Source organism: Camelus dromedarius, chromosome 9 (assembly GCF_036321535.1).
Source record: "Camelus dromedarius isolate mCamDro1 chromosome 9, mCamDro1.pat, whole genome shotgun sequence".
NCBI lineage: Eukaryota > Metazoa > Chordata > Mammalia > Artiodactyla > Camelidae > Camelus > Camelus dromedarius.
Genome location: NC_087444.1, coordinates 76,678,579 through 76,704,136, shown reverse-complemented (window position 1 = coordinate 76,704,136; position 25,558 = coordinate 76,678,579). Strand labels below are relative to the sequence as shown.

The following is a 25,558-nucleotide window of genomic DNA, read 5'->3' as shown; positions in this document are numbered from 1 at the left end:
ATAAGGAAAGGAAGACAGAAAAGGAGAGAGAGCAGGGGAGGTGAGGGAGGAAACAAAAGGAAAAACAATGGAGAGGAGGAAAAGGATACAGATTAACAGAAAGACAGTGGAGTGAAAGAAGGAAAATCTAATTCTGGATGAGCGATGGGGCGATGGAATATGGCTGAATAAGTTGTGATAAACTTACTTCTGGTTTTATAATCTATTTAGTTTAAATTTAGCTTAATCCTTTTTAATTTTACAGATGAGAATTGCAGAACTCCGGTTTATAAGACTTGTGTATTCTATAATTATTTGCCTCATAGAATAGTTTCCATTTGCAGCCTTTCTTCAGGCAGCGAGGGGAGACTTGTGTCAGTGGGTCACCTTCTTCTCTGGGGATGCTGTGAGGGAGGAGAACTGGGACAAATGACTGAATGTGTCACTACCTTATGCTTTTTAAAGGAATATTAAAACTGTTGGTTTTTCTTTTAATGAATGTACACTTTTCTTTCTACTCCTCTTACATTTAATTCACTATTTTTAAAAGCATATTGAGATAAATGATAGTATACTGAATTCCTGCTTTTCTATAAATCATTAACTTCTGCAATAAGCTTTGGTGACATATAATAAACCAGCTCTTATCATTCTATTCTAAATATGAGATAGTCTCATATTTTAAAATATTTTGATGCCAGAAGTCATTAGATTAAATAAAAGTCCCAGATTGTTTTCCCTATTAAATATATTGTATCTAGTTCAGATTATAAGGCCTGCATTCTTTCTCCTATTTGTCCTATTTTGGAACATTTTTGGGTACTCAGTAAATAATTGGAGACCATTTCAGTATACACTTGGTCAGGACATCAATGATCCTAGTTTAGTGAGTTAGTCTAGTATTTAGCAGCTTCTTTTCTTCCCTTTGTGTGGTGTGTTGAATTAGTGAGCTGTGAGTTACAAAGTAGATGTTCCCCTCAAGCCCCTTTTGTCCCTTCTGTGAAAATGTTCAGCTCTGAAGACTAGGGCTCTGGCTCATCTGTTTCTGAGGGCAGAAACCAGCCCCTAACCTAGAGAGAGGTGAGAGGAGCTGTCCTCTGCATGGCTTTTGGTCAGGGCTGGGTCTGTGACTTGAAGACACGGGCCAGTCCTTCATAAGTCCCCACTGATGCAACATGTGTGTGGCTCTAACCGGGAGGGTGAGTTCTGAAGACAGGGGGTCAGAAACCTTACTTGTTAGTTTCCCTGTAGGTGTTTCCCATCCTGAGTCCCTCCTGGGACAGTGCGCAGCAGAGGTCTGTCTGTTCCATGTAGTGAGGTCTCCCCTGTGTGTGTGTGTGGTTGTGGTACACGAAGGGGTGTGTTGATTCTAAGCATTAAGCAGCGTATTTTGACTTTCAGGATTGACGTCTCAAGACTGAATGTTACCTGAGAAAGATGCCTTGAAGAGGAAGAAGAGGGAAGAACAAGCAGTCAGGAATGACTGTTTCTCAGGTAAAATCACATCCTTAGTTTCTTGTTCAGTGCTCTCCATCCTGGACTGAAGGTCTGAGGCCGTGTGGACTTGATAATCTCTCACCCTCAAGTATCCTGCCTGACAGGTTGGCTTGAACTCACCCCAGGGCCTTCCCTCAATATTCTCCCATCACCACACAACTTCTATTTTGTATTTATACTCCCTATATGTAATAATGGTGATTAAAGGTAAATATTTTAATACATAGTTTTTCAAAGTTTGAAGTGCTTTTTAAATTACTAGGCTCCTATAGAATAATGTTGACCATCTTAATTAAGTTTAGTATAAATTATACATGTTCACTGTACCAAAAAGGTTGAAATGCACAAGTAAGAGATAATAGAAAATGAAGACACATTCAAAAAACGTTTTTTGGACACTGGCACGTTTTAATTCCTCTGAGTTCCGCGTGCATGTTTGTAGGCGCACACTTGTGAAAGTGAGCGGGGGCCCGTGGTGTCTATCAGCGACGTCATCATTTCATAAAGAAGACTTGTATTTATTTTAAAATTAAAAGTATGTCTTAGATGCTTTGCATGTTCTTAAGTCTTTTCCTATCCTGCCATGTTAATGAGTTTTGAGTAGAAGATTGTACCTCCTTGTATGTATGTGTGTGTGTACACGTACATATTGGCCTTTCCAGGAGTTCTGTATTTTCAGCCTGTGCTGAAAATGTGTCATGTTTGCTAAGTTAGGAAACAACTGTGTCCTCGTACTTTTAATGTTGTTATCTGTTAACTTAAATGTGTGCTGCTGTAGGTTCCATTCTAAAGCTGGACCACCTGGCTCAGGTGATGGTTTTGCCGTTTAGTAGCTGTTGACTAGCAGAGTTGGGTCCTCTATAAGGTGGGAAAAAATCAGATGCTATGTTGTTATAGGAGGTAATGCTTATAAAACATGAGAGAAATACATTGTGTTTGGGAACTTTAACTTGTTCTTGTAATTATCATTATCCCATGTTTTCAGTGCTCACCTTTCTTTGAAGTGACTGTGGACTCTGTCATTCCTGAAGACATTAGCTGTGCTCTGCCTCCCCTAGGGATGGACACCAACACCTCTCTCCTCTTCTCGTTCTGTGTGAAGATAAGCACTCTTCTGGTGGCATCTTGGTGAAATGTGTTTTCATTTCCAGAACGATGACATTCAGGGATGTGGCCATTGAACTCTCCCAGGAGGAGTGGGAGTGCCTGGACCCTGCTCAGAGGGACGTGATGTTGGAGACCTGCAGGAACCTGGCCTCCCTGGGTGAGGATCACTTCCCCACAGAAGTTGGGATCTGCCCCTGGGTATCTTTGCATTTTATCTTGAGTCTCTTGGGAACTGCTGAGGTACTTGACTAAGATTGAAGCCATGGTGATTCAGAAATGAAAAGATTTCTAATGGAGATTCTGGAGTTTACAGTTCCCCTTTCTTCAGATAACCTGCCCCCTTCATGCTAGGTAATGGTGGTTCTGGAAGTTGAGTAAGCCCAAAAGCTTATGGCAAAACTATAAAATATCAGGCTGGCTGTCCTCCTGCACTTCTGATGTAGTAGTTCTTGGAAGAGAGCTACATGTCTGCATATTTGCAATATTCCTTTAGGATTTGGAAGGAGACAGTCATTGAACAAATTTGTGATGTATTACTCTCTCCCATCCGTAACTTCCTTCCCATCTGAACAAAGGGCTGGAGTGTATTATGGAAAAGCCACAGCACATCAGTCACCTTTTTCATTTAAGCAAGAATCTGTCTTTCTGAGGTGAATATTATTTTCATTTTGGAAAAAGGGGAAGACCCCTGGCCTCTGAAGAGTGAGGTGAGAATAACGGGGAAAAAAATCCGATGTGCGGGGGTATATAAAAGTATGAAAACAAGTAAGAACTCAGATGGCAAAGAGGTGATGACTTCCTCAGGTGTGTTTTAGGAAAGTCTTCCTATATGTGAGAGGTCCTTGGGAAAACAAAACTTTATTTCTGTCAGCTCTCCTCACCTCTCTCTCTTCTTCCTGTGTCTGAAATGTTCCTCCCATCCCCAGTGGCATTTGGGCTGTTGCAGAGACAAAGTCAGAGCCTTCATCATGACTCACATTCTGTCACCTGCCCTCTGTGGTCTTTTTTTGTATTTGACTTTGCGGGGTTGACCTCTCATTCTATACTCAATTCTCCATCCACACGCATCACAGCCGAGGTCTCCCTGGTCCCAGCTCCTGTCCTTCTCCAGCTTCCATCCCCATTTTGTGTAGCCAGAGACGGTTTTTCGGATGGAGATCATTGGCTGCCCTTCCATCACATCTGGGGCCCCAGGCCAGTGCCTGGGCCTGCCTCAAGCCCTCTCTGCCTGTTCATGTGCCTCAGCCATTTCTTCATTTCTGCTTTTGCCTCCAGGATCGTGCATAATGGGAATAGCATGAATCTTTGGAGGTTGTTACTCACCAGTAGTATAAACACAGTGGGCAGAGAGAACCTTTCTTTGATTGCCAGTCCTTCATGGGAACCACATCTCAGGCACGGCCTGGGGTGTGCAGGCAGGCCCAGGGCCCATTTCAGCATCCCACAATATCTGACCCCCTGGCTTTGCTCTCATTTCTTTTCTTTTTCTCCCTTTTTCTGTGGCTACTTAATATGGGAACAAGGAAAAACTTTGGCTCTCGCTGATTTCCTTTTTTTTTTTTTTTGAGGTCGTGTGATTTTTTTCTCTGAAATATGCTTTTGAAATACACCTACTGGGTGTCTGAAATTTTATCCTGTTTTCTGCTGTGAGAGCCCACCCTTTAGGTGCTACACATCTTTTGGTGAACTCTCCGACAAGGAGTTTTACTGAGAAAAAGAAAATTCTGAATTTAGAACTCTGATTCCGGTGTCACAGCATCACACTGCCGCGTAGAGAAGTGTCCCCTGAAGTAAGTCAGTAGTGTGGCCAGCGTGTTCCAGGATGCTGAGATAGAAAGTATCGCAGGAATGTGATACAGATGGTTCCAGATGTCCTTCTGGTTTCTGTGGATCATCACTGGGCTCTCTGTCAAGGGCAGTGTGGCAATGTTAATTATGTCTATTAACAATCATCCTCTTTGATTTGAGGCTATGTCAAGCATAGGGATTTATTTTAGGGAGAAAATTGCCAAGTTCATAACCCCGTATCAGTGAGACCATTGACCAAACTACTCTTCTCACAACAGGGTTCATTCCACATGTGTGGCATTGTTCATTGTTCACAAAGATGATTTTGATGCATCCTTTGGGGGAGTTGATGAAGTTACGTGACGCCTATGTTAAAATTGATTTGTACCCTGTTGATTCTGTTTCAGACATTCTTGCTACCATCTGGTATTATAAATGAATTTTCTTTGATTTATATAATCATTGACTACGTTTTCTTGGTCACACTAATAATGTTTTTACTGTTATAGCTGTTATTAGTGGGTTAATTGGATGGAGGAATGAATACTGTTTTATACATTTTGCAAGATTTCGTTCTTGAGTGTTGAGGGTTACAGCTCAGCAGCAGTTTCCTCAAAATGTCTATAACTTGTAGAATTTTGTGAACATTTAATAGTCACAGTTATTCCTTTTACATTTGTTTTGCTTAAATAATACCTGCTTATTAACTCATACTTTTTCTTTTAAATCAGTTTGGATTTTTTAAATGGGGAATATCATATATCTTGAATATATTTTTGTTATTAACTTACTGTCTTTATACCAGAAATGTAATTAAACTGATTGGCTGTAATTTGTTATATAAGGTACCTTGGTTTCTCTATAGCATAGTTTAAGTTTTCCATACATACTTTTTGGCTTTCATGTGAATTTGTCTTTCATTCTTTCTTTTTTTGTCTGCTCCTTCCTCTGGGTAATTTGACTGATGTACCTCCAGGTTTGCTGATTCTCTCTTCTACCTGATGAGACCTGATGTTGGACCTCTCTAGGGAATTTTTCATTTGCGTAATTTTCCCTTTCAGCTCCAAAATTTCTGTTTAGCTTCTCTTCATAATCTCTGTCACTTTATTGATATTCTCTATTTGTTTAAACAGTGTTTTCCTTATTTTCATTAATTCTTTGTCTATTCCCTTTAGCTTAAATAATTGATATAAAGTATTTGTTTAGTAAGTCTGAAGTTTGGGCTCCATTATGGACAATTTATGCTATTTATTTATTTCCTGCATGATTCATACTTTATTATTTCTTTGCCTGCTTTGTAACTTTTTGTTTAAGAAAAAGGGATATTGTGAATATGTTGAGAGTTTGTAAATCATAATCCACCTTCCCCACCCACAGACTTTGTTGTTGTTTCTTCTGACTGCTGTTGTGTGTTTATTTCTCTCAACTAATTTTGTGTAATATGTTTTTCACTGCCTTGTGTGGCCACTGAAGTCTTGGTTTGCTTATTGGTCAGTAAGTGACTCGACAGATATCCTTAAATACCTGAAACCCAAAGCAAAACAAAACACCTTACAGTCTTTGTGGATGAGATTTGTGTGCTGGAGAATGCCTTAAAAACTTAAGCAAGAGTTTACAGTCCTGCCTTAGCCTTCACTTCCTGCTTGCATAGAATCTGATAGTCAGCTGCAGGTAGCGGCTTAGGGGCTTTTCAGGTCGTTTCGCATATTCCCATTCCTGAGCAAGCTCATGTCTGTCTTGATTCCATGGAACGTGTGGGAGATTTTCACAGGCCTATTTCCCAGGGCAGCTCACTCCCCAGTGTTTGCCTCAGGGTTTATGGCTTGTCCGTTCTTTGCCGCAGTTGTTACGCATTGTCCTAGGTGGCCGTGGCTAATACATTCCCCTTTAAATGTTTTCCACAAAGCCTCCTTGTGGCACTTCCACCCAGGTGTGGGTTTGAATCAGGCCAATGAACGCTAGCACTTTGAGCCAGTCCTTCAGGGAAACATTAGGCAGGTCAAAAAACAAAAGAACAAAAAGAGCCAAATTGTAAGTTCTGTCCTGTCACCTCTGATCCTGGAAACGTGTAGCAGCTTGTGGGCTGCCATCTTCGAGGCCACTGCAGATGAGGAACAGGGATGGCGTCAGCTGCCTTTTTCTTGGTTAAGTGTCTTCCTGTTGCTGGAATCCTTTTGTTAATTTCCACAGTTTTTATAAAGTTGATTCCGACAGTTTTTGTGAGTTCATTTCTTCCTTTATACGGGGAAGTACATTTGGAGTTCCTTGCTTTGTCATTTTTGATGTCACATTTCCCTTTTGTTAATGTCTATAATATTACGTATTTACCTGGACCTCTTATTTCAAAATCAGTGGTTTCCAGCATATTTTACACTTCTCATATTCTGTGCTCTTTCTGAAGTTTCTTTGATTCTTATAATTTTATAATGTAACAATACATGAAAAAATACTTGTTTTAAAAAATATAATAAGAATTAAATTATTATGTGAAATAATCTTTTATTCTTACAAGTGAATTCTTGAGAATTGGACTCTATATGTACATATATATATACACACACACATATCTATTTAACAATATAAATGCTTATTATTTATGACTGGATTTGTCTCAGATTACTAAAATATTTATTATTGTTATTTTGATTAACATATCATTAATACTAGCATATATTATGTAATATAAGCCCAGTGTACTAATTGCTAATGTTGCAGTATGCCTGTTTTGCATGAACATATGTGTATGACAAGTATTGAGAATATTATTTTGTTATTATCACAGTGGTGTTTTAATGTTGTGTATAAGAATTCAGTAGTTAACTTTATTTTTTTTTAAATTTTTTATTGATTTATAATAATTTTACAATGTTGTGTCAAATTCCAGTGTAGAGCTCAATTTTTCAATTATACATGAACATGTATATATTCATTGTCACATATTTTTCTCTGTGAGCTACCATAAGATCTTGTATATATTTCCCTGTGCTATACAGTATAATCTTGTTTATCTAGTCTACATTTTGAAATCCCAGTCTATCCCTTCCCACCCCCGCCCCCTCGGTAACCACAGTTTGTACTGTATGTCTATGAGTCTGCTTCTGTTTTGTATTTATGTTTTGTTTGTATTGTTTGTTTGTTTTTAGATTCCACATATAAGCTATCTCATATGGTATTTTACTTTCTCTTTCTGGCTTACTTCACTTACAATGACATTCTCCAGGAGCATCCATGTTGCTGCAAATGACGTTATGCTGTCCGTTTTTATTGCTGAGTAGTATTCCATTGTATAAATGTACCACATTTTCTTTATCCAGTCATCTGGTGATGAACATTTAGGCTGTTTCCATATCTTGGCTATTGTAAATAGTGCTGCTATGAACATTGGGGTGCAGGTGTCATTTTGGTTCCTGCTGGATATATGCCCAGGAGTGGGATTCCTGGGTCATATGGTAAGTCTATTCCTAGTCTTTTGAGGAATCTCCATAATGTTTTCCACAGTGGCTGCACCAGACTGCACCACCAGCAGTGTAAGAGGGATCCCTTTTCTCTACAGCCTCTCCAGCATTTGTCATTTGTGGATTTTTGAATGATGGCCATTCTGACTGGTGTGAGGTGATACCTCATTGGAGTTCTGACTTGCATTTCTCTGATAATTAGTGATATTGAGCATTTTTTCATGTGCCTATTGATCATTTGTATTTCTTCCTTGGAGAATTGCTTTTTAGATCTTCTGCCTATTTTTGAATTGGGTTGTTTGGTTGTTCCTTATTAAGTCGTATGAGCTGCTTATATTTTCTGGAGATCAAGCCTTTGTCAGTTTCATTTGCAAAAATTTTCTCCCATTCCGTAGGTTGTCTTTTTGTTTTACTTATGGTTTCCTTTGCTGTGCAGAAGCTTGTAATTTTCATTAGGTCCCATTTGTTGATTCTTGCTTTTATTTCTATTGCTTGAGAAGACTGTTCTAGGAGAACATTTTTGAGATGTATGTCAGATAATGTTTTGCCTATATTTTCTTCTAGGAGGTTTATTGTATCTTGTCTTATGTTTAAGTCTTTGATCCATTTTGAGTTGATTTTTGTGTATAGTATAAGGGAGTGTTCTAGCTTCATTGCTTTACATGCTGCTGTCCGGTTTTCCCAACACCATTTGCTGAAGGGACTGCCTTTATTCTATTATATATTCTTGCCTCTTTTGTCAAAGTTTAGTTGATCAAAAGTATGTGGGTTTATTTCTGGGCTCTCTATTCTGTTCCATTGGTCTATATGTCTGTTTTTGTACCAATACCATGCTGTCTTGATGACTGTAGCTCTATAGTATTATATGAAGTCTGGGAGAGTTATTCTTCCAGCCTCTTTCTTTCTCTTCAGTAATGCTTTGGCAATTCTAGTTCTTTTGTGGTTCCATATAAATATTATGATTTGTTCTAGTTCTGTGAAATGTGTCCTTCTTAATTTGATAGGGATTGCATTAAATCTGTAGATTGCCTTGGGCAGTGTGACCATTTTCACGATATTGATTCCTCTTATCCAGGAGCATGGGGTATTTTTCCATTTTTTATAGTCTTCTTTAATTTCCTTCGTCTACAGTGTATAGTTTTCTGTGTATAATTCTTTCACCTCCTTGGTTAGATTTATTCCTAGGTATTTTATTACTTTGGGTGCTACTTTAATGGGGATTTTTTTCTTTAATTTATTTTTCTGTTGATTCATCATTAGTATAAATAAATGCAAATGATTTTTGAACGTTAATCTTGTAACCTGCTACCTTGCTCAATTCTTCGATCAGCTCTAATAGGTTTTGTGTGGATCTTTTAGCATTTTCTATGTATAGTAACATGTCATCAGCATATAGTGACACTTTCACCTCTTCTTCTCCAATATGGATCCCTTTTATTTCTCTCTCTTGCCTGATTGCTGTGGCTAGGGCTTCCAAGACTATGTTGCATAGGAATGGTGATCGTGGCAGCTTTGTCTAGGGAGCTAATGCCTTTTATTATTTGTTGAGATGATTTTGAAGTTCTCATTTAGCCTCAGACATGCAGTTTTAAGGGGGCTGTGATTTTGAATTTAGTAAAGAAAGTCCTGTCAATTTGTGTTTAAAGAGACCTCTTTCTATCCCCTGCCCTTTAGTTCCTGGTTTTACTGACTGAGCTAACCTGGGTTAATGTGGGCTGTGTTTACATTTCAAAAGATAAGATCAATAACTTGAAGGGAAAAAGATAGAATGTGCAAGTTTTCTCCTAGGAGTTTTGGAGAATTTTTGTCTATTACCATAAGATGTAGGGTAGATTTTATTTAGTTGTTTCCCTTTGTAAGTACAGGAAAAATTTGCTGCAATATCCTGATCTTTTATAATACCTGTAAGCATTTTGAGTGGAATTGGGGTGGGCTTGGGGTTGGAACATTTAAGTGGGCCTTGATTTGTTTCTAGTTGCATTTCTAGTTTTGTGGAGATTTTTCAATAAAGACAGTTGTTCCAACTAGCCCTTGAATACTGGCTTCCAGCTGATCGATTTCCTGATAATTTGTAGAAGGGCCTGGGTAATGGCTGAGGAGACAGGTTAATGTTTTCCTCTTTCAAGAAAAGGGATTATAACTGGGAGGATATATAATTGTTTAAAAAGCAAACATTATAAAGGTAATAGAAAATACAACAGGTAAAAACAGATTTAAAAAAAGGGGTGGAGGGGTGTTCTCCTGGAGACTGTGAGCTCTTAATGAGAAGTCTTTCTGTCTTCATCCTGCTTTGGAAGTTCAGCTTGCGAGCTGTTTCCAGAGGCCCTCCGTTGGCGCCCTCCTTCTGTGCTGCTCCTGTCGGCAGTCACAAAAATTAAATAAAATCCATCATAATACAAAGGAAAATTACCAAACCACAAAAGAAAGAAGAAAGGAACAAAGAGGAAATACCAAGTCAACTGCAAAAATAAATTCAAAATGTCAATAAACACACATCTATCATTAATTACTGTAAATGTTAATGGACTAAATGCTCCAGTCAAAAGACACAGAGTGGAAGACTGGATAATAAAGCAAGAACCTTCAATATGCTGCATACTAGAGACCCACTTTAGGGACAAGGACACATATAGATTGAGAGTAAAAGGATGAAAAAGGATATTCCATGCAAATGGAAAAACCAAAAAAGCAGGTGTAGCAGTACTGATTTCAGACAAAATAGACTTTAAAACAAAGGCCATAAAGGAAGATAAAGAGGGACATTTTATAATGACTACAGGAGTAATACAAGATGAGGATATTACACTCCTTAATATACATGTACCTAACATAGAAGCACCTAAGTACATAAAACAATTACTAACAGAGATAAAGGGGGATATTGATGGGAGTACAATCATAGTTGGAGATTTTAACACCACATTAACATCACTAGACAGATCTTCCAGACAGAAAATAAATAAGGCAACAGAGAAATTAAATAATACACTAGAATAATTAGATTTGGTGGATATTTTCAGAGCATTACACCCCCCAAAAATAGGATATACATTCTTTTCAAGCTCACATGGAACATTTTCTAGGACTGATCATGTATTTGGGCACAAAAGAAACCTCAACAATTTTAAGAAGCTGGAAATCATCTCAAGCATCTTTACTGACCACAATGCCATGAAACTAGAACTCAACAACAGAGAAACATAGGAGAAAAAAAGGAAACCATGTAGATTAAGCAACATGCTATTAAAAAACCAATGGGTCAACGATCAAATCAAAGTTGAAATTAAAAAATACCTTGAGACAAATGAAAATGAAAATACAACTACACAAAACTTATGGGATGCAGCAAAGGCAGTGCTAAGAGGGAAGTTTATAGCAATACAGGCCTTCCTCCAAACAGAAGAACAATCTCAAATAAACAATCTAACCCACCAGTTAAAAAAGAATTAGAAAAAGAAGTGCAAAAAACCCCAAAAGGCAACAGAAGGAAGGAAATAATAAAGATCAGGGAAGAAATAAACAAAATAGAGTTTAAAAAAAAACATAGAAAAATATCAATCAGACCAAAAGTTGGTTTTTTTCAAAAAGTAAATAAAATTGACAATCCTCTAGCCAAACTCACAAAGAAGAAAAAAGGGAGAGCACAAATAAGCAAAATAAGAAAGGAAAATGGAGAAATTACAACAAATAACATAGAAGTACTGAATATCATATAAGAATATTAGGAAAAACTATATGGAATCAAAATGGATAACCTAGAGGAGATGGACAACTTTCTGGAAACATACAGTCCACCAAGACTGAACCAAGAAGAAAGTGGCCACTTGAACAAACTGACCACTAGAAATGAAATCGAATTAGCAATAAAAAACTTCCCTACAATAAAAGTCCAGGACCAGATGGCTTCACCAGGGCATTCTACCAAACATACAAAGAAGAACTCACATCAGTTCTTCTCAAACTCTTCCAGAAGATTGAAAAGGAGGGAATACTCCCAAACTTATTCTATGAAGCCATCACCCTGATACTAAAATCAGGAAAAGACGCTACCAAAAAAAAGAATTATAGGCCAATATCACTGATGAACATAGATGCAAAAATCCTCACCAAAATATTAACAAATAGAATCCAACAGCACATAAAAAAGATTATACATCATGACCAAGAGGGGTTCATCGCAGGGAACAAGGGTGGTTCAATATATGCAAATCAATCAATGTAATACATCACATCAATAAGAGAAAGGACAAAAACCATATGATCATCTCAATAGATGCAGAAAAAGCATTTGATAAAATTCAACACCCATTTATGATAAAAACTCTCACCAAAGTGGGTATAGAAGGAACGAATCTCAACACAATAAAAGCTATACACGACAAACCTATAGCCAGCGTGGTACTCAACGGTGAAAAACTCAAAAGCTTCCCACTAAAATCTGGGACAAGACAAGGATGCCCACTATCACCACTCCTATTCAACATAGTCCTGGAAGTCCTAGCCACAGCAGTCAGGCAAGAGAAAGAAATAAAAGGGATCCAAATTGGAAAAGAAGAGGTAAAAGTGTCATTATATGCTGATGACATGTTACTATATATAGAAAACCCTAAAAGGTCCACACAAAAGCTACTAGAGCTGATCAAAGAATTCAGCAAGGTAGCAGGTTACAAGATTAACGTTCAAAATTCAGTTGCATTTCTTTACACTAACGATGAATCAACAGAAAAAGAAAGCAAAGAAACAATCCCCTTTAAAATAGCACCCAAAGTAATAAAAAACCTAGGAATAAATCTAACCAAGGAGGTGAAAGAATTATACACAGAAAACTATAAACCATTGATGAAGGAAATTAAAGAAGACTTTAAAAAATGGAAAGATATCCCATGCTCTTGGATGAGAGGAATCAATATTGTTAAAATGGTCACATTGCCCAAGGCAATCTACAGATTTAATGCAATCCCTATCAAATTACCAAGGACATATTTCACAGAACTTGAACAAATCATAATAAAATTGATATGGAACCATCAAAGACCTAGAATTGCCAAAGCATTACTGAAGAGAAAGAAAGAGGCTGGAGGAATAACTCCCAGACTTCATATAATACTGTAGAGCTACAGTCATCAAGATAGCATGGTATTGGTACAAAAACAGACATATAGACCAATGGAACAGAACAGAGAGCCCAGAAATAAACCCACATACTTTTGGTCAACTAATATTTGACAAAGGAGGCAAGAATATACAATGGAATAAAGGCAGTCCTTTCAGCAAATGGTGTTGGGAAAACTGGCCAGCAGTATTTAATCAGTGAAGCTAGAACACTCCCTTACACCATACACATAAATAAATTCAAAATGGATCAAAGACTTAAAAATAGGACAAGATACAATCAACCTCCTAGAAGAAAATATAGGCAAAACATTATCTCACATACATCTCAGAAATGTTCTCCTAGGGCCATCTATTCAAGCAATAGAAATAAAAGCAGGAATAAATAAATGGGACCTAATTAAACTTACAAGCTTCTACAAAGCAAAGAAAATCATAAGTAAAACAAAAAGACAACCTACAGAATGTGAGGAAATTTTTGCAAATGAAACTGATGAAGGCTTATATAAGCATCTCACATGACTTAATAAGAAAGAAATAATCAACCCAATCCAAAAATGGGCCAGACTTCAACAAGCAATTCTCCACGGAAGAAATACAAATGATCAATAGGCAAATGAAAAAAAATACTCAGTATCACTAATTATCAAAGAAATGCAAATCAAAACTGCAATGAGGTATCACCTCACACCAGTCAGAATGGCCATCATTCAAAAATCCACAAATGACAAATGCTGGAGAGGCTGTGGAGAAAAGGGAACCCTCCTACACTGCTGGTGGGAATGCAGTTTGGTGCAGCCACTGTGGAAAACATTATGGAGATTCCTCAAAAGACTAGGAATAGACTTACCATATGACCTAGGAATCCTGCTCCTGGACATACATCCAGAAGGAACCCTACTTCAAAATGACACCTGCACCCCAGTGTTCATAGCAGCACTATTTACAATAGCCAAGACATGGAAACAGCCTAAATGGCCATAAAAAAATGACTGGATAAAGAAGACATGGTATATTTATACAATGCAATACTATTTAGCCATAAAATTCAACAACATAACGCCATTTGCAGCACCATGGATGGTCCTGGAGAATGTCATTCTAAGTAAAGTAAGCCAGAAAGAGAAGGAAAAATACCATATGAGTTCGCTCATATGTGGAATCTAAAAAAATAAATAAATAAATATATACAAGACAGAAACAGACTTATAGACATAGAATACAAACTTGTGGTTGCCAAGAGGGCGGGGGGTGGGAAGGGACAGACTGGGATTTCAAAATGTAGAATAGAAAAACAAGATTATACTGTATAGCACAGGGAAATATATACAAGATCTTGTGGTAGCTCACAGAGAAAAAAAAAGTGGCAATGTATATATGTATATGTTCATGTATAACTGAAAAATAGTGCTCTAAACTGGAATTCGATACAAAATTGTAAAATAATTATATCTCAATAAAAAAAGTTGAAAAAAAAGAATACAGAAAAACTACAAAAATAATAGGAAAACAAGTGTTAAAATGGCAGTCGATACAGAACGAACCAAAATCACTGTGTCAATGGACTAAAAGCTCCAATTAAAAGCGAAAGAATGGTTGATAGAAATTTAAAAAGGATAGACTCATCTATATGCCTCCTACAAGAGACACACCTCAGAGCTAGAGACACACAAAGATGGAAAGTGATGCGATGGACAAATAAATATTATGAAGATGGAAACATGAAGGAAATAGTGGTAGCAGTACTCATATCAGACAACACAGACTTTAAAACAAAAGATATATGAAAGGACAAAGAAAAGCACTATATAATGAAAAAGGGATCAATACTGAAAGGGACAATTACACTTATTAATTTATATACACCTATATAGGAGCACCTAAATATATAAATCAAATGTTAAGAGACATAAGGAGAATTTGAAACAATACAGTAACAGTAGGGGACTGTAACAGCCCATTTGTATAAAGGAGAATTTAAAATTATACAGCAACAGTAGGGGACTGCAACACCTCACTTACATCAATAAACAGATCATCCAGACAGAAAAGCAACATGGCAAGAGGGCCCTAAAATGACACACAGACTGGTTGGAGTTAATAGGTATCTACCAGACATTCCATTAAAAAACAACAAGGTACACATTCTTTTCAAGTTCATATGGAACCCTCTCCAGGATAGATTACATGCAAGGCAACAAACCAACTCTCAACAAATTTCAGAGAATAGAATTACATCAAGCATTTTTATCAACCACAAAGATATGAAACTAGAAATGAATTATTGGAATAAAAATGGCAAGTGCACAAACATGGAGACTGAACAGCCAACTACTGAGAAAACAATGGCTCAATGAAGAAATCAAAGAGAAAATCAGAAAATATCTGATGGGAAATGAAAATGGAATCAAACATTACAAAATCTACGGGACACAGCAAAAGCAGTTGTAAGAGGGAAGTTTATAGACATAAAGATATACTTCATGAAATAAAAAAACAAAAAAAAATCTCAAATAAATAACTTAAATAGCCATCTAAAAGAATTCAAAAATAAAAGAGGAAAAATCAAGACCCAACATCAGCAGAAACAGGAATACAACAAAAATCACAGAGGAAATAAATGAACTACAGAACAACAACAACAACAAAAAATACAAATAAAGAACAAAACCAAGCGCTGTTTTTTTGAACACATAAACAAAATGGAGAAACATTTAGCCAGCATCATCAAGGGGAAAAAAAAGGGTATCCAACTAAACAAAATAAGAAATGAAAGAGGAGAAATAACAATTGTTACTACCGAGATACAAACCATCAAAAGAGAATACTACAAACAGTTATATGCCAACAAATTGGAAAACCTAGAAGAAAAGGACATATTTCTAGAAACATACAACTCACCAAGACTGAGTCAGAAAGAAAGAAAAAACATGAACTTTGGGATCACGTTTAGAGAAATTGAATTAGTAATCAAAAATTTTCCAACATACTAAAGTCCAGATGAGTTCACAAGGGAATTCTACCAAATATACAAAAAAAGCTAATACCACTCCTTCTCAAACTATTACAAAAACTTACACAGAGAATGGGACACTTCCAAATGAACGCTATGTGGCCACCATTACCCTGAAACAAAACCAGAAAAGGACATCACAAAAGAGAAAATACAGGCCAATAGCTATGATGAATAAGATGTAAAAATCCTCAACAAAATATTAGCAAAGTCCAGTTCAACATTACATAAAAAAGGTCATACACTAGGATCAAGTGGGGGTGTACCTACAAGTGCAAGGATGGTTCAATATCTGCAAATCAAACAATGTGACACACTGCATCAACAAAAGGAAGGATAAAAACCACATGATCATTCCAAAAGAAGCAGAAAGTGCATTTGACAAAATTCAACATGCATTTATGATTTAAAAAAATCCAATTCTCATCAAAGATGGTATGCAAGGGACATATCTCAACAAAATAAAGCGCACTTATTAAAAACCCACAGCTAAGGAAAAATTCAACAGTGAAAAGCGAAAATCATTTCTTTAAATCAGGAACAATACAACAAGCTCACTCTCACTTCTTCTATGGAATAAATAATTGGAAGTCCTAGTCACATACATCAGAAATCAACAGGAAATAAGAAGCATGCATATTGGAAGGGAAAAGTAAACCTGTCATTATTTGCTGATGACATGATACATTCTATAGAAAACCCTAAAGCCTCCACCCAAAATGGATTAGAACAATGATGAATTCAGTAAAGATCTAGGATACAAGATTAATATACAAATATTTGTTGCTCATCTATATGCTAAAATTAAATTACCAGAAAGCAAAAGCAAAAAACAATTCCACTTAAAATTACTCAAAAATACTTATGAGATGAAAATGCAATGAGATGAAACACCTATACTCTGAATACTGAAACACTGATCAAAGAATTTACAAATGACACAGAGAAATGGAAAGACTGTCATGTTCTTGGATTGAAATAATGTTAAAATTGCCATACCACCTGATGCAATGTACAGATTTAATGCAATCCTTAATACCCATGACGTTCCACAGAACTAGAACAAATTATGCTAAAATTTATATAGAATCTAAAATGACCCTAAACAGCCAAAGCAATCTTCAGAAAAAGAACAAAGTTGGAGGTTACACACTCCTAAACTTCCAACTGTACTACAAACCAGCACTCATCACATCAGCCTGGCACTAGCACAAAAACAGACATATAGATCAACAGAACACAATAAACACCCTGAAATAAATCTGGTCAATTAATCTATGAAAGAGGAGGCAAGAAAATACAGTGGAGAAAAGACAGTCTCTCTAATAATATCAACATTTGATGGTCACATGTGACTCCCCCAGCTTTGGGCTATGGGCAAGGACTTGCAGGACCAAAATGTGACAATGTGCCCTTTCAAACTTAAGGAACTTTCTCCTGTTTCTCAATGACACAGATCAAAGTTTTGATTCTTAATTTGGGTGATCCTCATTTTGCCTTATATTGCTGGCAAATGCTCTTTTGCTCTTGAGGTAAGGAGATAACACTGACTTATGTGATAGGCAAGAAACTGTAAAATTGGCCTTTTTAACCATCTGATCTCAGTGCTTTTATAGGTGAGAAACACATCTATATATTTCCATCAATAAATGGATATTCTTTTTTTTTAAATTGAAGTACTGTCAGTTACAATGTGTCAATTTCTGGTGTATAGAACTATATATACATACCTACATTCATTTTCAATTTTTTCATTGGAGGTTATTACAAGTGGATATTCTTCTGTTTAGACGTTCTATCACCAAACTTGGGAGAAGGAAAAAGTCACTCTTCATGAAGTGTAATCTGCTAGAAATTTTCCATATCACCTAGATTTCCAAATAACTGAAAATGATTAATTGAGCAAAAAATGCCCAATGCTTTCTATGTAAGTGCTATGGTCCAAAATAAATTATTGCATCATGTTCTTCCTTTTACTTCTTTGGAAATCCTGGTAAGGTTCTTTGCTTTGTTTCATATTCCTACACATAACCTAAAGGAAGGCACAGTTCAGTGGTCTCAACGCTAGGAAACAACTCATTTTGAGTAGAAACACTTCTCAGGGGAGCACAATATACAAGAAGACACATGAAGTTCCCTGAAAGGTCTTCATGTGTCACACCTCAGGATTTACTGCTGCTCCCATTTGAGTTCCTGTCTGCCTCCCAGGATCAAGGCAAAAAAGAGCTTTTCTTTAATTGCAATACTTCCTTGGAGAAGATAACTACAAACTTTTAATTGTCTTTTGATAATTAGCAACTGGGAAATAATTTTTTCACAAATGTTTTCAGGTCCCCAAGCCTGTCTCACATTGAAACTATAGGTGAAAAGATAATTGCAATTCTGAAGGGAGGGGAGGGGAGGTTACAGCATCACATCCCATATCTTGGAGTCCAGCTTCCTCCCTTCCTGCCACAGGAGCAGGTTGCTGTGACCAGCACACTGAATCCACTCTCCAGGCAACCAGAGGAAGAGAAACGAGTATTTCCTATTTCAGTCTTAGAGCAAGAATCTGCAACAAATGAGGGGTATCAGAAAACTAGGTAAGTGATCATACAGAAAAAAAGAACTGTTCATGTTGAAATTGGTCTACTGCCATAGGAAAACAGTAAGAAAGGATAAATCCAAGAACTAAAAGGAGCTATTAAAGGGAGAAGGGGATGCTAGACCAGCCCTCAATTTCTATTGCTTCCTAATGACAGTGATTGTAACTGTTTAATCCAAATAATATGAAACCTGATTTTAAATATAACTGATGATTGTAATTCAGAAATGCCTCTGTAAACAGGTTACAGCAGAGTAATCAGAGAGTACATTTTTGAGGTATCCAGGTGTGTCAATACCATCTCTATGTTTCATAAAATCTAGAATAAATTTACAGGAATGATCGACTCTTTTATACAAGTACTGTATGCCGATGACAACTGCTGGAATAAAAACATTTTCTCTTCTTCTGTGTGTAAAAAGTGCTTAATGGAGACATTGCTTCCTAATTAAAATATCGATCATTTGTTGATTTTTGCCAGCCCATTTTCCATTACATTCAAGAAGATAAATGTAAAGCAAAGGTAAATGCAAAAATGGTTTTCAGACAGCAGCTATCAATATGAAAGTATAACGTGGCCTATGTTCTGGTTTATAAAATTTCTTATCTTTGAAACTCTACAATTTCATTTTCTACAGGAAAAATAGATCATATCTTAGTATTTGTATTTGCTAAATATGTGATACATTAATGTTTCAGAAAACTTCAGTTACTCTTAATACATTGAATTTCCTGCTAATTAACAGATTATTTTGTGAGGTGAATTAGTAATGTTCATCTTCCAGACCACACTACTTCATCACATATTGGTGTTTCAAGTGTCCTAGTTCAGGGTATGACACAGTCTTCAGTGATTCTGCTAATAGAAGTCATTCCACTTCTTTCATAAAAGCAAGAAAGTGTTTCTGTTTCCAAAACAGAAAGCTTACAGTGCATTTTAAAAATACAATTTTACAGGGAGCAGTTCCCAAGAATTATACTACAATCAGTGTATCTATATTTTGTAAAGATATTTCAATTTTAACCATAATTGACACTGACATATGTTGAATATATAAAGATAAATGGAAATGCGTTACAATAAATATATTGAAAACATACCACCACCAAACCAAAAGTGAAATGACAAAAGAATGGGAAAATATTAATATACATCAGTACTTTACAGAAAAATAAATAACTAGATTTGTAAAAATATCATTGTGCTTAAATGCACTATTAGTTTACCAATCTAGCAAGGATCTAATCTCCATGTATTATGAAAGGGTTTTAAATCTGTAAAGATCATTAAGCCTGATCTGCCTAAGTGCTCCTTATGTTTTCAGTGAAAATACTAGTACTGGCCCTCGCATGACGTTATGAAGAGCACAGAAGGCATTACATGCAGTACTTCTGCATAGGGAGCCATACTTTGTAAAGCTCTTTTCACTGTTACATGTTCATCTCTCAGACACCTGGTTAAAAGAAGGAACGAGGAATAGTTATCATTCAGGGGGAACTAAAGTAAGTGAAGAATATTGAATGAACTATCCATTTCAATTTCAGGATCTCCACCAAAAGTAAAAGCAAAGCAAGCTAATTGATATGCTACACGGCGCTGTGCCTCGTACCTCCATAAAGGAATATCCAGCTCAGAAGAAGAGTGTCTTCCCTGGGACTTGACAGAATGGCCACCAAGCAGCTGGCAATAGGAGTGGTCATTTCATTACAGACCATAGCAGGACTTCTGGGGAATTTCTGCCTTGTTTACCATTTTCTCTTCCTTTACTTCACAGGAGGCAGATTTAGGTCCACAGATTTGATTCTCAAGCACTTGGCTTCAGCCAATCTCTTACTCCTTCTTTCCAAAGGAATCCCTGACACACTGACAGCATTTGGGTTGAAAATTTTCTTCAGCGATGTTGGATGCAAATTTATTTTTTATATTCACAGAATGGGCAGAGATGTGTCCATGGGCACCACCTGCATCTTGAGTATCTTTCAGGTGATCATGATCAGTCCCAGCGGCTCCAGGTTGGCAGAGCTTAAGGTAAAAGCTCCCAGGTACATGGGCATCTCCAATATCCTCTGCTGGATCTTGACCATGATGCTAAATATTTTGGTTCCTTTCCATATAACTAACAGAATAAACAATACAATCACCTTGAACAACATAGATCATGGCTACTGTTATGCAGTAAATTGTCATAAAATCACCAAGTCACTCTTTGTGTCAATGATATTACTCCATGATGGTATCCATTTGGTGCTGATGGTCTGGGCCAGCGGGTCCATGGTTTTTATCCTGCACAGGCACAGGCAGCGTGTCCAGTACGTTCACAGGAACAATCAGTCTCCTAGACCCTCCCCTGAGACTGCAGCTACCCAAAGCATCCTTGTCATGATGTGCTTCTTCATTTCTTTGTGGACACTTTCCTGTGCCTTACACATTTGTTTGGCAGTTTTTAACAATCCTAGTTTCTGGTTAAAGAACACTGCTACCCTGATCACTGCATGTTTCCCGGCTGTCAGCCCCTACATTCTCATGACCCATGACTCCAGAGTACCTCGGGTCTGCTTTCACTAGAATAAAATACAAAAATCACAGAAATCTATCACAAATATGTAAATTACAGGCATATTGACAATGACTCATTGTTTATCCCTTAATCTCATGAAATATGGCATTTATGACTCAGTTTACAAGACAGAGGTAAATATTTTTGCTCTTAAATGAACGTCAGCATCCATAGCAATGATAATAGTAATGAGATGCATTTATCAAGGTCATAAATACCTAACTCAATAATTATTAATAATTTTAGTGGAGGCATCCCAAGTTTATAGACTGTTTAATCTGCAGCTGTGGAAACCATCTGCAGATTACTGATAAGCTATCTACAACTTTTTGAGACCCAGAGCAGTCTGCCCCTATATGGGGGCATAATTAGTTCCTTAACAGCATGTGGATGGTTTTAAATTAAGGTTACTTAAAAAATGGCCAATGCAAGAGGGACACTTTGATTCTCCCCTATCTCCCTGAAAGCCAAAAATATATTTCCCGTGTGAAATGTGCCCTCCCTCTTCTGGATGTTGAAAGACATCCTCATCACTAAAGGCAGGTAATTCAGCACTGAGAAGCCTGTATAAACAGATCTTGTGACTTCTTTAATAATGTACTTCTCAAGCCAATTATGTGTAAATCTTTGACTAAATAAGAACCAGGGGGTGGGTATAGCTCTGTGGTAGAGCACATGGCTAGCATGCACAAGGTTCTGGGTTCAATTCCCAGGATCTTCACTAAAAGAAAAGAAAAGAAAAGAAAACTAATCAATACCATGTTATTAGTCATTAGGTCTTTGTCTAGGAGATCTTTGTAGACACAAATTAAATCTTTTACTCCTGTTAACCTATATTGTGTTAATTTTATTATTAGACCAGCCACCAAACCTCAATAGAAATAGCGGGGGTATTTCCTCCTCCTGAACAGGTGTTTAGCCAGTAAGGAGACTGGCTGGACCCAATTCCCTGCCTCCAGGCAGCTGCAGCTTTTACATCCTGAGATATTGGCAAGGCCAACAAGATGTGAGGTTTCCTACCTTGTCAGCCTCCCAGACTTCTGCCCACAGGGTCTGCTGAGGGAAAGTGGTGAGGGTCCTTTCTGTATCTAATTTTAGGTTAGCCAGGGAAAATATTTTGTAGCCAGTTCCTTAGGGCAGTTACTTTGGCTTTTGTAAATGAGTACTCTCTTTTTTTTTTCTTTTAATTATTTTCCTTCCCACAAATGGTCACTGTTTCCCTTTGTTTCTATCTGTTGGTTCATCTGTCATAAAGAGGAAGGACCATAGAGCAGAAGGCAGAGGCACTTTACAAGCCTTCTATTTTAACAGAACCATAGATTCGTGAAATAATATTTCTCATTAGACTGGCGTCAATAAAGACCAATTTTACTGTGATTCTCCCAGGTAAAATCCAGATGGTTTTTGATGTTGCTGTTATTTTGTTCTATGTCCTCAGTGTTTGGCTTTATGACAAGTGAGAATACACCCTCTGATCTCTGCCAACTGGAAGGTGAACTTATGGAGTGTATTTGCTGATCACTCATCCAGGCAGAAGATCGAAGACAAGAAGTCACAGGCACACTCTGTGTCCAGCCATTCCAATTCCACAAGGATGCTTACAAGGGGTCTCAGTTCACAAGGGATGTTTGCCTAACCAACCCTCATTCCCTTGAATGCACTAGAAAAGCCTCATTCCATCAATGCCCCGTAGTGTCTCAGAATTGCATGTCTAGGACTAAAGGCACATCACATACCCATGGGAAACTGGAGACAGCTTTTTCTATACATTGTTAACATCTATACCAATGAAGGAATTTTACTTTCTTAGACTAACTCTGGGAGTGAATTTTCTGGATCTTGTGAAGGCTATATCATCTCCAGTGAGATAACTTTTGCATCTTTGGTTAAGCTATAAAAAATGTTTATTGGTTTCCATTGCTTTGAAAACAAGATTCCAGTAGTTAATGGACAGATATGGATCCTTCAAACTGGCAATATGTAAGGAAAAACTTTAGGAGCCCTCATTATAATTACAACTGTCATATTAGTACAATGATCAAATTGAAAGTGGGAGAAAGTAAAAAGATGTTGAATGAAATAAAAGCACACAACGTCAGAGCTGTGGGTAAAATTTTATGTGGGGTAAAATGAGGACTATAGCCTGGGAGATGGCATTTCAGGTAGCTCTGAGGAATGGCTCCAAAGAGGCAGGGAGGAGCTCAGTATGATGATTTTAGTGAAGAAGGGTATGTGAGGTCAAGCACACACTTAAGACAGAAGATTGCTGCTAGTCACAAGGAGCAGAGTCACCATAAATGACTTTAGTGTCTTTCTAGATTTGAGGAGATGCAAGAATTTGGGCTTCTAAAATCTTCTCCTGAAAACATCTAACTCTCTGAAGGACTGTTCTGCCAGTTTTCCCAGAGCACAGAGCGCCCCATTCCTGATCTCCAGCCTCAACACCTTTCAGAAGGTGTTGGAGGGCAGCGGCTGCAGCAGCTCATGGCCTAATCCAAGCAGAGGTAGGTGGCAAGTGCCAACATGACCCAGTCCTTGTAGAGGCAGATGGTAAGTGTCAATTTTCATTGGCAATGACTAGCCTTAGGGAATCCCTTATTGAGATGCAAAAACTTAGATTTAAACTATATATCCAACATCAATTTTCCTTCTGAAAAGAGGAAAACATTAACCTGTCTCCTCAGCCATTACCCAGGCCCTTCTACAAATTATCAGGAAATCGATCTGCTGGAAGCCAATATTCAAGGGCTAGTAGAAACAACTGTCTTTATTGAAAAATCTCCACAAAACTAGAAATGCAACTAGAAACAAATCAAGGCCCACTTAAATCTTCCAACCCCAAGCCCACCCCAGTTCCACTCAAAATGCGTATAGGTATTATAAAAGATCAGGATATTGCAGCAAATTTTTCCTGTATTTACAAAGGGAAACAATTAAATAAAATCTACCCTTTATCTTATGATAATAGACAAAAATTCTCCAAAACTCCTAGGAGAAAACTTACACTTTCTATCTTTGTCCCTTCAAGTTATTGATCTTATCTTTTGAAATGTAAACACAGCCCACATTAACCCAGCTTAACAAATTGACAGAAGGACTTTCTTTACCAAATTCAAAATCACAGCCCCCTTAAAACTGCATGTCTGGGGCTAAATGAGATCTTCAAAATCTTCTCAATAAATAATAAAGGCATTAGCTGTCTAGACAAAGCTGCCACTATCACCATTCCTATGCAGCATAGTCTTGGAAGCCCCAGCCACAGCAATCAGGCAAGAGAGAGAAATAAAAGGGATCCAAATTGGATAAGAAGAGGTGAAAGTGTCACTGTATGCTAATGACATGTTACTATACATAGAAAATGCTAAAAGATCCACACAAAACCTATTAGAGCTGATCGAAGAATTGAGCAAGGTAGCAGGTTACAAGATTAACGTTCAAAAATCATTTGCATTTATTTACACTAATGATGAACCAACAGAAAAAGAAATTAAAGGAAAAAATCCCCTTTAAAATAGCACCCAAAGTAATAAAATACCTAGGAATAAATCTAACCAAAGAGGTTACAGACTTATACACAGAAAACTATAAACCACTGATGAAGGAAATTAAAGAAGACTTTCAAAAGTGGAAAGATATCCCATGCTCTTGGATAAGAGGAATCAATATTTTTAAAATGGTCACACTGCCCAAGGCAATCTACAGATTTAATGCAATCCCTATCAAATTAACAAGGACACATTTCACAGAACTAGAACTAATCATAATAAAATTTATATGGAAACACAAAAGAACTAGAATTGCCAGAGCATTACTGAAGAGAAAGAAAGAGGCTGGAGGAATAACTATCCCAGACTTAAGACAAAGTACAGAGCTACAGTCAAGAAGACACCATAGTATTGGTACAAAAACAGACATAAAGACCAATGGCACAGAACAGAGAGCCGAAATGAACCCAAATACTTTTGGTCAACTAATCTTCAACAAAGAAGGCAATAATATACAATGGAATAAAGACAGTCTCTTCAGCAAATGGTGTTGGGAAAACAGGACAGCAGCATGTAAAGCAGTGAAGCTAGAACACTCCCTTACACCATACACAAAAATAAACTCAAAATGGATCAAAGACTTAAACATAAGACAAGATACAATAAACCTCATAGAAGAAAATATAGGCAAAACATTATCTGACATACATCTCAAAAATGTTCTCCTAGAACAGTCTTCTCAAGCAATAGAAATAAAAGCAAGAATCAACAAATGGGACCTAATGAAACTTACAAGCTTCTGCATGAAAACCTCCAGAATGGGAGAAAACTTTTACAAATGAAAGGGACAAAGGCTTGATCTTCAGAATATATAAGCAGCTCATACAACTTAATAAGAAAAAAATAAACAACCCAATTCAAAAATGGGCAGAAGACCTAAACAAGCAATTCTCCAAGGAAGACATGCAAATGATCAATAG

General features: G+C 37.1%; 1 long non-coding RNA gene across 1 annotated transcript in view; it reads left to right on the top strand.

Annotated features, from left to right (window-relative positions):
• Window positions 1–18,643, top strand: part of LOC116154662 (uncharacterized) — a 50,950-nt gene extending 32,307 nt beyond the window's left edge. Inside the window, exons 2-4 of the long non-coding RNA XR_010382479.1 lie at window positions 1,381–1,473; window positions 2,628–2,740; window positions 18,409–18,643. This is a non-coding gene — a long non-coding RNA (uncharacterized LOC116154662). The remainder of the gene's footprint in view (window positions 1–1,380; window positions 1,474–2,627; window positions 2,741–18,408) is intronic.
• Window positions 18,644–25,558: the final 6,915 nt, after the last annotated feature.